Genomic DNA, 14318 nt, shown 5'->3' on the forward strand with positions numbered 1-14318 from the left:
TTACCGATGGCACGGGATAATTCTTTTTCTTTTATTATTCTCCGCTCTTTACACACGCTTGCTTGCAGCAAACAAAACATAACGATCATACACACATGTAAGTGTACCAGCTTACAGCTGAAAGCAAACGTAACGCGATAGAACCGGAAAAATACTAAAATGTCTGGATATGTTCAGAAAAGCTATGCAGTGCAGCAGTCCACCGGTTGGTCCACCTGCTTTGAAACGCTGCGATCGAATGAGTCGCCTTGCTGCGCTAAAATCGGTTGCTACTCAGCCACTTGCAGCTGGTCCAGTAAACCATTTCCTTGCTACACTGCCGCTCATAGCAAGTCCGTCCCATTTGCGTTTTGGTGCTGATGAGAAAACAGCAATCAAAAATTGTAACGCTTTAGGTGAAATTTTGCACGCAAATGCTTTTTCAATCAAGACCATCAACAAAATTTAGTACTGCAATGACAATCTTATACTTTTGCATCATAAAACTTGTAAACACATCGGAATTTGATTAAAATTGGTTGAAAATTATATGCTGGGACTCACATGCGATTACTTTTACGGTACGTAGCCAGAATGATAGCAAGTCAGTCCCATAGCCAGCTACGACCGGTGATGAAAAACAAACTACTGCAAACCGATGGCGGTGCTATAGCTTGCGTTTGGAATGCATCCATCGCTGGTCAATTCATAAATGACCTTCTCTCGTGCTTCATTAAACAAGTTTTTTGTGAGAAGCATAACACAATGTACCTACCAGCTGCACCGCTCAAAATAAAATTAGATTTTGTTTTTACATTTGATACTACTGATAAATTCAAAATCAGTTTAGGTGTAGGAACTTGTTCTAAATTTTTCTGAGAGCGGTCACACGTTCGTGACGGCGGACAGCCTCCACGTAGCAGTGGAAGCAAATATGAAAGAACACCTTTAGCTTAGTACCGAAGTATTTGATATGACTGACAAATTTTTCAAAACGAAATTCACAATAATTGATCAATCCTTACCCACGTCTTAACATAAAATACGGATAAAATACGAAAAGTAGTATTTACTAAGGAATGCTCGCAGACTAACAGACGTAACACTGGAACCTAGCTTCATCGCCACAAAAACGTTCATTTCAAATTTTCAATCGAATAACAGTCATCGCGCGAAAACGTCGTCTGGGGCGCTGTCATGCAATCTCATACACATTTTGTAGTTCCCCATTTGACACATGCAGTAACGCTGGCGCTGATGTCGAAAGACATGACGCAGCGCGAACACGACAGCAGATGGTGCTAGTGTTATTAACGTAAAGTACTGGAATCATCCAAACGATGATTTTATTGAAAATTTGTTCAACGTGTTATGTCTGTTAGTCTGTGGAATGCTTAAACTAATAACACAGTGACACACCTACAGCGTTCACTGTCAACAAACAACAGCTGAAGAAGCTATTGGTGAAAACTTTGTCTTGAAGAAAACATTGTACTACAGTCACTATTCGCTAACTGGGCACGCTTTAACTGGGCTTCTTTTTAACTGGGCGCTCGCTAACTGGGAGGATTCCCAGTTAAAAAGACAACAAACGTCAAATATCAAAACGAGCTGGGGGCATGTGAATTGGGAACGAAAACTAAAAAATTAAAGTTTTTGTAATACAGCATATTTAAAATACAAAAACAATAATAGAACTGATAAATATACTCCCTATATTAAAAGCTAACTCAATCAAACCTCCTATCGAGTATCACTTGGTACATCCAATTCTAAACCTGAAGACCATAAGTTGTGGTAAATATCACATTTTTCATATTCATAATTGGCTGTGGGGTTAAATTGCGAAGATTTTTTCAATGGGACCGACTTGCGATCACTTTTGCTATGGGACAAACCGAATTGCTATTTTTTTCATAGTTTCTCGGAACGAAGTATTCAAAAATATTTGTTTTATCGAAAGTAGATATAAAAAGAAATTGATTCCATAAATAAACTCAAAATTGATAAAAATGCAATTGGGACGGACTTGCCATGAGCGGCAGTACAGTGATCGGATAAACAATGAAGACTAAATTTCGGTATAAGCATGCTTTTATACATGACTCCTGAAGGTTAAACTTCCGATAAAAATGTCTTTGTCGACTACAGCAGATGAAACAGCAACAACAACAACAATAAATCGGTTCATTCCGAGTTGTGCTCTCGTCGTGTTCGGTCGCAATTTCATTTCGATCTCGATAGTGACGACCAGTTAATCGCCTTCAAGGTCACCGTGCATTGTATTGCGTGTGCACTGCTGCTCGTTGCCGTCGTCTACTGAAGACAAAGGAACGCATCATCGCCTATTGCTACCGTACGCCACAGACTGTACGTTGTGTCGCTACTGCGAGAGATCCAGTACCCGGCGTACTGCTGTTTGGCTGCACTGGTGCTGCTGTGTGGCTGGAGCGGCTGCAGCTTTTGCTAGCGGACTCTTGTGTGAAGGACTGGAGATTGGCATCGCCCGTGCGCTGATTGCGGTGGAGAGCGGCTGCAGAAGATAAGTAGTTTTTTTTCTCTTGGTTTTTTTCTACAATATTATTTGTTGATTGGCATTTTGCGTGTGTGGCTTACGCGTCCAACATGGACGACGAACGCGGGGATGAAAACCCGCTCGTTCTACCGCCTAGCCCTCCCGGATACAAAGTTCCAAGGGTTAAGAATGGAACCCCGCAGGAAGCTACCCATCGGCTTAAGCAGTATCCGGAGGGCAAAGTATTTTTCCGGCCGAAAGTGAAAGCATTGAACACAATGCAAATATGTAAAGATCTGGCACGGTTTACAGCCGTGACCGAAATTACCAAAGTACGCCCGAATAAGCTGCGTGTTTTGGTTTCCAACCTCAAGCAAGCAAACGAGATTGCTGCTTGTGAGCTCTTCACGCGGGAGTACCACGTGTACATTCCAGCTCGCGTAGTTGAGATTGACGGTGTGGTCAGCGAATCGAGTCTGACTGTCGAGGACCTGTTGAAGGATGGAAAAGGCCTTTTCAAGGATTCTAGCCTTGAACCTGCCAAGATACTTGAATGTTAGCAATTACATTCAGTATCGCTCGACAAGGGTGTAAAAACTTACACTCCTTCAGACTCTTTTCGCGTGACTTTCGCCGGGTCTGCTCTGCCGAGCTATGTGCTCGTGGACAAGGTGCGTCTGCCCGTGCGCTTGTTTGTACCGCGGGTAATGAATTGCCTCAAGTGCAAACAGTTGGGCCATACGGCCTCCCACTGTGGCAATAAAGCACGTTGTGGCAAGTGCGGAGAGCAACATGCGGATGACGCCTGTAATAAGGGTGCTGAAAAGTACCTTTATTGTGGGCAGACTCCGCATGAGCTGTCTGCATGTCCCGCGTACAAACAGCGCCAAGACAAGATCGAGCGGTCTCTGAAAGAGCGCTCTAAGCGCACTTTCGCAGAAATGCTCAAAGAGGCCGCTGCCACCAAACTGGTTTCCCCGAATCTCTTCGAGGTCTTGCCATCCGATGAGTCTGATTCTGACGATTCAGTTGGGGAATCTTCTTTTGTTGAACCCGGGAAATCTAGGAAGAGGAAAAAGCTTTCTTCTCCTAGGCTTCCTAGGAAAGGACAGAGAAGGTCTCCATCTGAAGTGACTGATACTAAGAAACAAAAAAGTGCTGTAGAAAATCCGAAGCAAACTCCTCCGGGATTGGCAAAACTGAATTCAAGTAAGGAGTTTCCGGCACTTCCAGGAACATCAAAAAACCCAACTGTTGCTTCTTTTTCGTCCAAGATTCAGCCAGAATCTGGACTGCTGAAGTTTTCAGATATTATGGACTGGATTTTTGAAAATTTCAGCATAACTGATCCTCTTAAAAGTCTTCTGCTGGCATTTCTACCAACAGTTAGATCATTTTTGAAGCAGTTGACTGCTAAATGGCCCCTCCTTGCAGCGATCGTATCCTTCGATGGCTAATTCATCGGCTGAGATGAAGGATTCTATCTCTATTTTTCAGTGGAATTGTAGAAGTATCATCCCCAAAATTGATTCATTTAAAGTTTTGATTAATAAGCATAAATGCGATGCATTTTCCCTCTGTGAAACTTGGCTCACTTCAAATGTAGATCTTAGCTTCCATGATTTTAATATAATTCGCCTCGACCGAGACACCCCTTACGGAGGAGTACTTCTAGGGATTAAGAAGTGCTATTCCTTCTATCGTATTAACCTCCCCACGGTCCCAGGCGTCGAAGCTGTCGCATGTCAAATGACAATACAAGGTAAAGAGCTTTGTATTGCCTCAATATATATTCCTCCCAGAGCACAGGTTGGGCAACGGCTGCTCTTTGATTTAATAGAACTTCTTCCTTCGCCACGTTTGATTTTGGGAGATTTTAACTCTCACGGCGTGGCTTGGGGTTCCCCTTATAATGATAACCGTTCCTCTTTGATCTATAACCTCTGCGACGACTTCGACATGACAATATTAAACAACGGGGATATGACACGCGTTCCGAAACCTCCAGCGCGCCCCAGTGCTTTAGATTTATCTTTATGTTCAACATCGCTACGGTTGGATTGCACATGGAAGGTAGTCCTTGATCCCCACGGTAGCGATCATTTGCCTATTCAAATTTCAATTGATAATGGTTCAACTCGCACGCGATCAGTTGATATTCCGTATGACCTCACACGGAATATCGATTGGAAATTATACGAGGAAATGATATCAGAAGCTGTCGAGTCGATTCAACATCACCCACCACTTGAAGAATACAACCTCCTCGCGGGCTTGATTCACGACGCCGCGTTGCAAGCCCAAACGCAGAAATATCCCGGCGTGACGATCAAAGAACGGCCTCCCACTCCGTGGTGGGACAAAGAGTTCGTAAACGAGACGTCGAGGGAGACATCGATGAGCACTCTTTGGAACACAGCTCGAAGAATGCGAAATCGTATAACGGTCAACGAAAGCGAGGAGTCTTCTAGTCGGTGGATATTTGATTTTGCCAGGAAAGTATGTCCGCACTCTGTTCCTGCGCAAAACTTTGTTCGCGATACGTCTCCGGACCACGATGCGATAGAATCACCTTTTACGATGGCAGAATTTTCAGTTGCCCTCCTGTCCTGTAACAATAACGCGCCTGGGTTAGATAGAATCAAATTCAACTTGTTGAAGAATCTACCAGGCAATGCCAAGAGGCGCTTGTTGAACTTGTTCAATAAGTTCCTGGAGCAAAACATTGTACCGCAGGATTGGAGGCAAGTGAAGGTGATCGCCATCCAAAAACCAGGAAAACCAGCTTCTGATCACAACTCTTATAGGCCGATTGCATTTGATGGAGAAAATGATACTCCGTCGTTTAGACCATTGGGTCGAATCAAACGGTCTACTATCAGATACTCAATTTGGCTTCCGCCGTGCCAAAGGAACGAATGACTGTCTTGCGTTGCTTTCTACAGATATTCAGCTAGCCTATGCTCGCGAAGAACAAATGGCATCTGTGTTCTAGGACATTAAGGGGGCTTTTGATTCCGTTTCTATTGACATTCTTTCGGGCAAATTTCACCGACAAGGATTTTCACCAATTTTGAACAATTTTTTGCATAATTTGTTGTCCGAAAAGCATATGCATTTGACGCATGGCGATTTGGCAACTTTTCGTATTAGTTACATGGGTCTTCCCCAGGGCTCATGCTTAAGCCCCCTTCTTTACAATTTTTATGTGAATGACATTGACGCATGTCTGGCAAATTTATGCACGATAAGACAACTTGCAGACGACAGCGTGGTCTCTGTTACAGGAGCCAAAGCTGCCGATTTGCAAGGACCATTGCAAGATACCTTGGACAATTTGTCTGCTTGGGCTTTACAGCTAGGTATCGAATTTTCTCCGGAGAAGACTGAGACAGTAGTTTTTTCTAGGAAGCGTGAGCCTGCTCAGCTCCACTGACAGTTAATGGGTGAAACGATTTCTCAGGTTTTGGTATCTAAATATCTTGGTGTCTGGTTCGATTTGAAAGGCACCTGGGGATGTCACGTTCGGTATTTGATGAAAAAATGTCAACAAAGAGTGAATTTTCTCCGGACAATTACTGGATCATGGTGGGGCGCCCACCCAGGAGACCTCATAAGGCTTTACCAAACAACGATATTGTCGGTGCTTGAGTACGGGTGTTTCTGCTTCCGCTCCGCTGCAAACACCCATTTAATCAAGCTGGAACGATTGCAGTATCGTTGTTTGCGTATTGCCTTGGGTTGCATGCATTCGACCCATACGATAAGTTTGGAAGTTTTGGCGGGCGTTCTCCCATTAAAAGACCGCTTTTGGGATCTGACTACTCGTATTCTCATCAAATGTGAGGTTTTGAACCCCTTGGTAATTGAAAATTTCGATAGGCTAGTTGAACTTAATTCTCAAACCCGTTTCATGACTGTGTATTTCAATCACATGTCTCAAAGTATAAATCCTTCCTCATACACCTGCAATCGTGTCAACTTATTAGATACTTCTGTTTCTACTGTGTTTTTCGATACATCCATGATGGAAGAAACTCGTGGAATCCCGGATCATTTACGCGTGCAGCAGATCCCTAAAATATTTTATAACAAATATAAAAACATCAACTGCGATAATGCGTTTTATACTGATGGATCACTTCTCAACGGGTCCACTGGCTTCGGTATCTTCAACAATAATTTTACCGCCTCCTACAAGCTCGATAATCCTGCTTCTGTTTACGTCGTAGAATTTTCTGCAATTCAGTATACCTTAGGGATTATTGAAACAATGCCCACGGACCATTACTTCATCTTTACGGACAGTCTCAGTTCTATTGAGGCTCTCCGATCGATGAAGGATGTAAGGCACTCTCCGTATTTCCTGGGGAAAATACGGGAACATCTGAGTGCTTTATCCGAAAAATCTTCTCAGATTACCTTAGTGTGGGTCCCTTCTCATTGTTCCATTCCGGGCAATGAAAAAGCGGACACTTTGGCTAAGGTGGGCGCAACAAACGGTGATATTTATAACAGACCAATTGCCTACAATGAATTTTTAAAATTTTCACGTCAGAGTACACTTGTCAACTGGCAGGCCTCGTGGGATAAGGGAGAACTGGGGAGGTGGCTACACAGCATCATCCCCAAGGTTTCCACCAAACCTTGGTTTCGGGGGTTTGATGTAGGACGAGATTTCATTCGCATGATGTCTCGGATTTTGTCCAACCACTACGGGCTAGATGCACATCTCTTGCGTATTGGGCTGGCGAGCAGTAATCATTGCGTTTGTGGATTGGGGTATCAAGACATTGAACACGTGGTTTGGGTGTGTGCTGAATTCTGCGGCGCCAAATCTCTACTTTTGGATACCCTCAGGGCCCGAGGAATACAGCCCTATGTGCCAGTTCGTGATATTCTCGCTCAGCGAAACTTGCCATACATGCTACATGTTTATAGCTACTTGAAGAGCATCAAGGTGCCAATTTAACAGCGAAACAAAAAAAAACATGTTAGTTTTAGTATTAGATTTAGTTTCAGCTCGTAGTCGGCAGCGAGGGTAAAGAATTTGCCTTTAGATTATAAGATATTCTAGACCATAAGGCATTAGATTTAATTGGCTCCGTAAAACATTAATTTGTATTGTGCCGTGTCAAATAAATGTTGTGTGAACAAAAAAAACAATAAATCGGTTATAAAGTTGAATCGCTTGTCTTTAGCGTCGGCTGTGCTGGACTCTGATTCATCGAAACATGCGTTTAACAAGGCTCTCCATTCTTCAATCACAAAATCACAAAATGTGTTGGATTAACTTCATTAAAAAACTAATTTACAAACATACATCTTCAAAATCTGTAAATATCTGCAGACGAAACCATTTCACTATTAGAGTATAAGTAAAACATCATTTAATCCTGATATAAGCATTTGTCTTTCGTTCTCTCATGTGCAGATATTTGTAAGTAAATTAGTGCATTATTTTTGTAAAAATCTCTTATAACTTAATGAATATAAGAGAGAAAAATAAACTATTTTCGGAAAACTTGTGTGTTTTATTATAGTGAACAACATTGTAAAATACTGATAAAATTTGGAAAATCATATCGTTATATCGAAAAAATGATTTTAAGGGGCATTTGAAAAAAAACTTCACAGTAGTTCATTGAAATTGGTAGATAGAAGTGTGGTTCTTGTGAAATGTGCTACATCTTTACTCGGCAAAAAGGATTTGTGTATGCAAAAATGTGAAAAATAAAATTTATTTCTCGCTTTTAGGTAGATTAATTACAAAATTATAACTCTCATAAAATGAAAAATAAATAACAAAACAACTTTGTTGGCTCCAAAATCAATTTTTTAGTAAAAAAAATGGTGTAAATTGGCGCTAAGTAAAAATCGCCAATAACCAAAGAAATATACGAGATGAAAATAAACTTCCTCCGAGGAAATTGTTTTTTCCGTTATAGTAAACAATATAGAGCAAGATCGCGCCAAATGACCTATGGTCGGATATCGACCATTTTTGATTTGAATGATACTTTGCACACGTATTTGGCTAGCAAACTGAGCATTTTTCACAGGTGGAGAGATTTTTTACACCCATGAGTTACATTCTAAAAGGGCGTATGTCTTTTGGCATAGGTTTTATTCGAAGCATTGTAGCCCAGAAACCGTTGGTTGTATAGAAAAACTGTCTGAGAATGAGTTGTAGGGAATTAAAAATGCACTATAACAAAAAATATACACTGTACAACAAAAAATTTTTTTGACCAAAAGAAATTAAAAATAAACATTAAATTTCAATTTAAAAAAAAAAGAGTTGAATTTTTTTTTTCATTTTTTTTTAAAGAAACTTGAAGTTAATACGCAACTTTTAAAAAAAGTCCAGGATGGAGAAATGAAAAATAATTTTTTTATGGTAGATTAATTTTTTTATAAAAATTCTAATTTAAACATTTTTCAAAATATTTGTATTATGATGATTCTAAACGATGCAGGGAGTCATTTTGAATCAAAAAGCTTTTGGTAGTAAACATTCTAAAGGCATCGGTTTTCGAGTTATTTTAAATTTAAGCTCGAAAAATTATTAATATTTCGGAAAATACACGTTTCTTTCTTATTTTGTCCATGGTTCTCCAGCAAAAACCATACGTTCATTGAAAGCTTGATCAAAAATATACAATTCATTTTTTGACAACAAAACGATTGGACGAACGGTTCACAAGAAAAGAGTTAAATGTTCTAAGTGATATAAATATATATAACAATCAAATATTTATTTTCGAGTTTTATTATCTTAGGAACATATTTTTTATGACATAGATACTTTACAGAACTAGTTTCACCTTATATATTATATACATCATAAGTAGTGGTCCCCGTGGTTCTGTGGTTAGCGATGTCTGTCGGCTAGCTCTCCCACACGGTTGTGATATCGGGTTCGATTCCCGATCGCGTCGTGGATCTTTTCGAGCTGTAAATTTTCTCGACTCAGCACTGGGGCACGGTGTATCGTTGTACTTATCCTACACATGCAAAATGTGCCAAAAACAATATCGTAACGAATTCTCTCAACTAATCTAGTTGATCGAGACCGCTATTAGCCCCAAGGCTAAGCGTGCGATATTGTGTATTTTCCGAAATATTAATAATTTTTCGAGCTTAAATTCAAAATAACTCGAAAACCGATGCCTTTAGAATGTTTACTACCAAGAGCTTTTTGATTCAAAATGACTCTCTTCATCGTTTAAAATCATCAGAATACAAATATTTTGAAAAATGTTTAAATTAGAATTTTTATAAAAAAATTATTTTTCATTTCTCCATCCTGGACTTTTCTTTTAAAGTTGCGTATTAACGTCAAGTTTCTTTAAAAAAAAAATTCGATTCTTTTTGTTTTTAAATTGAAATTTAATGTTTATTTTTAATTTTTTTTGGTCAAAAAAAGTTTTTTTTTTGTACAGTGTATATTTTTTTTATGGTGCATTTTTAATTCCCTACAACTCAATCTCAGACAGTTTTTCTACACAACCAACGGTTTCTGGGCTACAATGCTTCGAATAAAACCTATGCCAAAAGGCATACACTCTTTTAGAATGTAACTCATGGGTGTAAAAAAACTCTCCACCTTTGAAAATTGCTCAGTTTGCTAGCCAAATACGTGTGCAAAGTTTCATTCAAATCAAATATGGTCGATTAAATTTTCGCGTATTTCCAGGCGATTTGAAATGATTTAGCTCTATAGTAGAACAATGAAAAATTGTAGAAAATCACTGTAAAAAATAAAATTGAATTTTATGGGGAGATCAATAGACTTAAATGGGTAGATAGAAGTATGATGTCGTCAACAAAGTTGTTGGTCTAAATCGGTCTCAAATCATGAAATCCAAAATAATTTTGTTATCTATTGAAATAAACCACGCACCCCTTTGCGCGACCCAAACAGCATTCTTACTGTCTTTTGATAAAAACCGGTACCAAATACGAGTAAAAGGCTATCCACGTGGACAGCTTTAGGAAGGGTCGTCTGGGTAATGTCCACGGTTCTTACATTTTTTTTTAGAATTTATACAGGCAGTTGTCTACGGAGGGGGTAGGGCCTTCTTTTTTTTATGGTGCATTTTTAATTCCCTACAACTCAATCTCAGACAGTTTTTCTATACAACCAACGGGTTCTGGGCTACAATGATTCGAATAAAACCTATGCCAAAAGGCATACGCCCTTTTAGAATGTAACTCATGGGTGTAAAAAAACTCTCAACTTTTGAAAAATGCTCAGTTTGCTAAGCCAAATACGTGTGCAAAGTTTCATTCAAATCAAATATGGTCGATTAAATTTTCGCGTATTTCCAGGCGTTTTGAAATGATTTTGCTCTATAGTAGAACAATGAAAAATTGTAGAAAATCACTGTAAAAAATTAAATTGAATTTTAGTGGTGATCAATAGACTTAAATGGGTAGATAGAAGTATGATGTCGTCAACAAAGTTGTTGGTCTAAATCGGTCTCAAATCATGAAATCCAAAATAATTTTGTTATCTATTGAAATAAACCACGCACCCCTTTGCGCGACCCAAACAGCATTCTTACTGTCTTTTGATAAAAACCGGTACCATATACGAATAAAAGGCTATCCACGTGGACAGCTTTAGGAAGGGTCGTCTGGGTAATGTCCACGGTTCATACATTTTTTTTTAGAATTTATACAGGCAGTTGTCTACGGAGGGGGTAGGGCCTTCAAAATCGTTAAAAATCTTTCCACGTGGAATGTGGATGGCCCCTAAGCTAATCATTTTTCTCTAGTCAGCCAGCTGAACATAAAATAAACCGGAAATAACTAAACAGAGACGGCTAGGAGTTATATGTATGATCGTATCACTTATTAAGGTGAATCCGGATCCAACAAACCCAGCTTTGCCAAGCGAACGAGAAGCAAAACCTTTCTACTCTTTTCTGCTTGAGAATGAGACATATGCTACGCTTCTCAAGTCTTTTGCACACACGCTTCCGAGATTTTCTTTCTTTTTCATTCATTCCCCTGAGTAGCAGCAAGCACGCACCGACAGGAAAAAACTCTTTTGTATTGCTACTCAGGAACAGTAAAAGAGTACGAGAGTGCAAGCGAGTAGGAGTACTCGACTAGGAGGAGTGCTTGAAAAACTGAGCTTAAAAACGAAAATGCTTTCTTCATCTACCCGGTTTTGCTTCGTGCACCGACAGCCGAACGTAGGGGAAGAGTCTGTAAAGTATCGCATACTGGTACGTGTAGGGTACCGCACTGCTTTAGTATGTTTTTTATAGCAGTCTAATGCAGAACCAGCCAAAGTAAATCGCTACCGAAGTAGTCCGTTACCCTTTTTGAAATATTTTTTTGTCCCTCCGCGACTATCGTAATGCATCTTGAAACAAATGTATTCAGCTCTTTGTGCTCGCGAGACGGATACTACATGCGAGTAAAAGAGTAGGCGAGTTTGTGTGCATATGATCTCGGGAGCGACTGCGAGCAAGCAAGACAGTGAGAAAGAACGAGAAATAGCTTGAATGGAGAATACTCCAGTGTGTAATATCGGCAGCTGCGAGAACCTCACTTGAGGTGTTGCATGCTGTTCATAAGTGAGACTAACAACACTGAACGTACCTTTCCTTACTTACAGAAAACTTCTTCCTATGAACTTTATGGAGATGCAGAGCTAAACATGGTCTCCAAATAGCAAAGGTCATACTAACATCCTTTCAAAATTCTGAGCGTATCTTCGGGGGACTCTTTCCACGCCACGATCCCAGTCCTTGGCCTCTGACAGTCGAGTCCCACGTCCGACGTTCCAGTATCTCAGACACAGACCAGGGATGGTCGGCCAACCTGCGTTTAATAGTGCCAGTTGGGACTTTATAGCGCTTGCGCTCAGGAGCATCCATGTACCAGTGTCGCTGTACAAGATGCTGGAAAAAAAAATACCAGAACCGAGTACTTGTTTATAATACGGAGGAGGATCAGAAGTGTTCCCCAATTACCGCCGAAGTTCCGCAAGGTTCTCTCCTGGGACCAGTGCTGTGGAATGTCAATTATGACGGGGTGTTGAAACTCAAGTTCCCTGTAGGAGTTGTGGTCGTCGGCTTTGCAGACGACACAACGCTAGAGGTCTACGACGAGTCGATCGAGGAGGTCAAATTGACGGCCGCGCACTGTATACGCAAGGTCGAAGACTGGATGCACTCTAGGAAACTGGAGTTGGCGCACCATAAGACGGAGGTCACGGTTGTGAATAACCGTAAATCGGAGCAACAGGCGGCGGTCAGAGTCGGAGACTGCACCATCACCTCAATGCGATCTTTGAAGTTCTTGGGGGTTATGGTTGACGATAAGTTAAATTTCAGAGTTATATCAATGTGCTTACAAGAGGGCTTTCAACGGCTATTGCAGCACAATCTCAAATGGCGTCGATTAGCTCAGCGGTGAATGACAGCAAGCATAAACCTCTTGCCAGCGTGGTTTCGTCCATTCTTAGGTATGGGGGCCCAGTGTGGTCCAAAGCGCTAGGCACTAACAGTTATCGTGGTAAACTGGAAAGTACCTTCAGGTTCATGTGTCGGAGGGTTACGAGTGCGTTTCGTTCGTCATACGACGCAATCTGCGTCCTGTTCATTAGGGAGAACGTAGAATGCTTCGACCAACGTGACACAAGGGGCATACGAGGTGTCAGGAGATCATTATCGATGATCAGATGGCAGCAGGAAAAGTCCAATTCCACGAAGTCGCACCGACTTACGGATGGGCCGGGAGGCGCTATGGAAAAGTGAACTTCTACCTGCCACAGATCCTGTCAGGTCATGGTTGCTGCAGGCTATACCTACAAAGGTTCGGACATGCGGGGTCCTCATGTGCCCCGAGTGCGTGGATGCGGAAGAGACTGCTGAGCATGTCTTTTTCGTATGTCTTTGTTTTGCGCGTGCGCGGAGAGACATGATGGTAGTGAGCGGGCCAGATACTACTCTGAACAACCTAGTTCAAAGGATATAAGAAGATCCCAACATCTGGTGGGCGGTTTGTGCAGCTGCCTCTCAAATAGTCCTAGAGTTGCAAAGCAGGCGGTTGACAGGTTGACCACCGACACGCCAGTGTTTGCTAACTGCCAGTCTCCCTGTTAGTTAGCTAATTAACAAAGCCAGGCGATTGCACAAAGCATAAAAGCCGCTCCCCGAAGCATTACTTAGCGGTCGTCCTGGGGAGTATTATGGGCTGAAGACTGGAGGGTTTTTAGTGGGTCGAACCCCGAACCCCACACGCAAAAGTTGAAGTCTTGTACAATCGTTGTGTCTTCCCGATTCGCACAAATGTTGCACAGAAATCGCACAAAAAATGTGTGGAATGCATAACACAACAGTTGTACTGCGAATACATTGACATAGAATAAGATCGGAATATGTATCATATACTGACACTTTATTTCTCACATCGAGTGTATTAGTGACTGCTACTCATGGAGCAGTGCAAGCAGCAACAACAACTTGTGAGCTGACTGGCATGCTACTGCTAAATATACCTTTTCAAAGTTAACAAATAGTAATCAGTAACACGAGCAACAGTTAACACCTTCATGGTTTTTCATTAAACTTTGCGATACGCTTTATATTTCTTATTTTCATAGTCACCACCAATTGAAAAAGTCGAATGAAAATATCAGTCAACATTTCACTTTGAAAAGAGATCTGGAGCCTCTGACATATAAAACATCATAAAACCCAGCTGCCAAATTCGCGTTTATTCCCCACTCATCTCTCCCTTTGAATTCTGTGTATAAAGTTTTCGTTTTTGCGGTGTAGCTACATTGCGGACTACACTTTGT

This window comes from Wyeomyia smithii, chromosome 2 (genome assembly GCF_029784165.1).
Source record: "Wyeomyia smithii strain HCP4-BCI-WySm-NY-G18 chromosome 2, ASM2978416v1, whole genome shotgun sequence".
NCBI lineage: Eukaryota > Metazoa > Arthropoda > Insecta > Diptera > Culicidae > Wyeomyia > Wyeomyia smithii.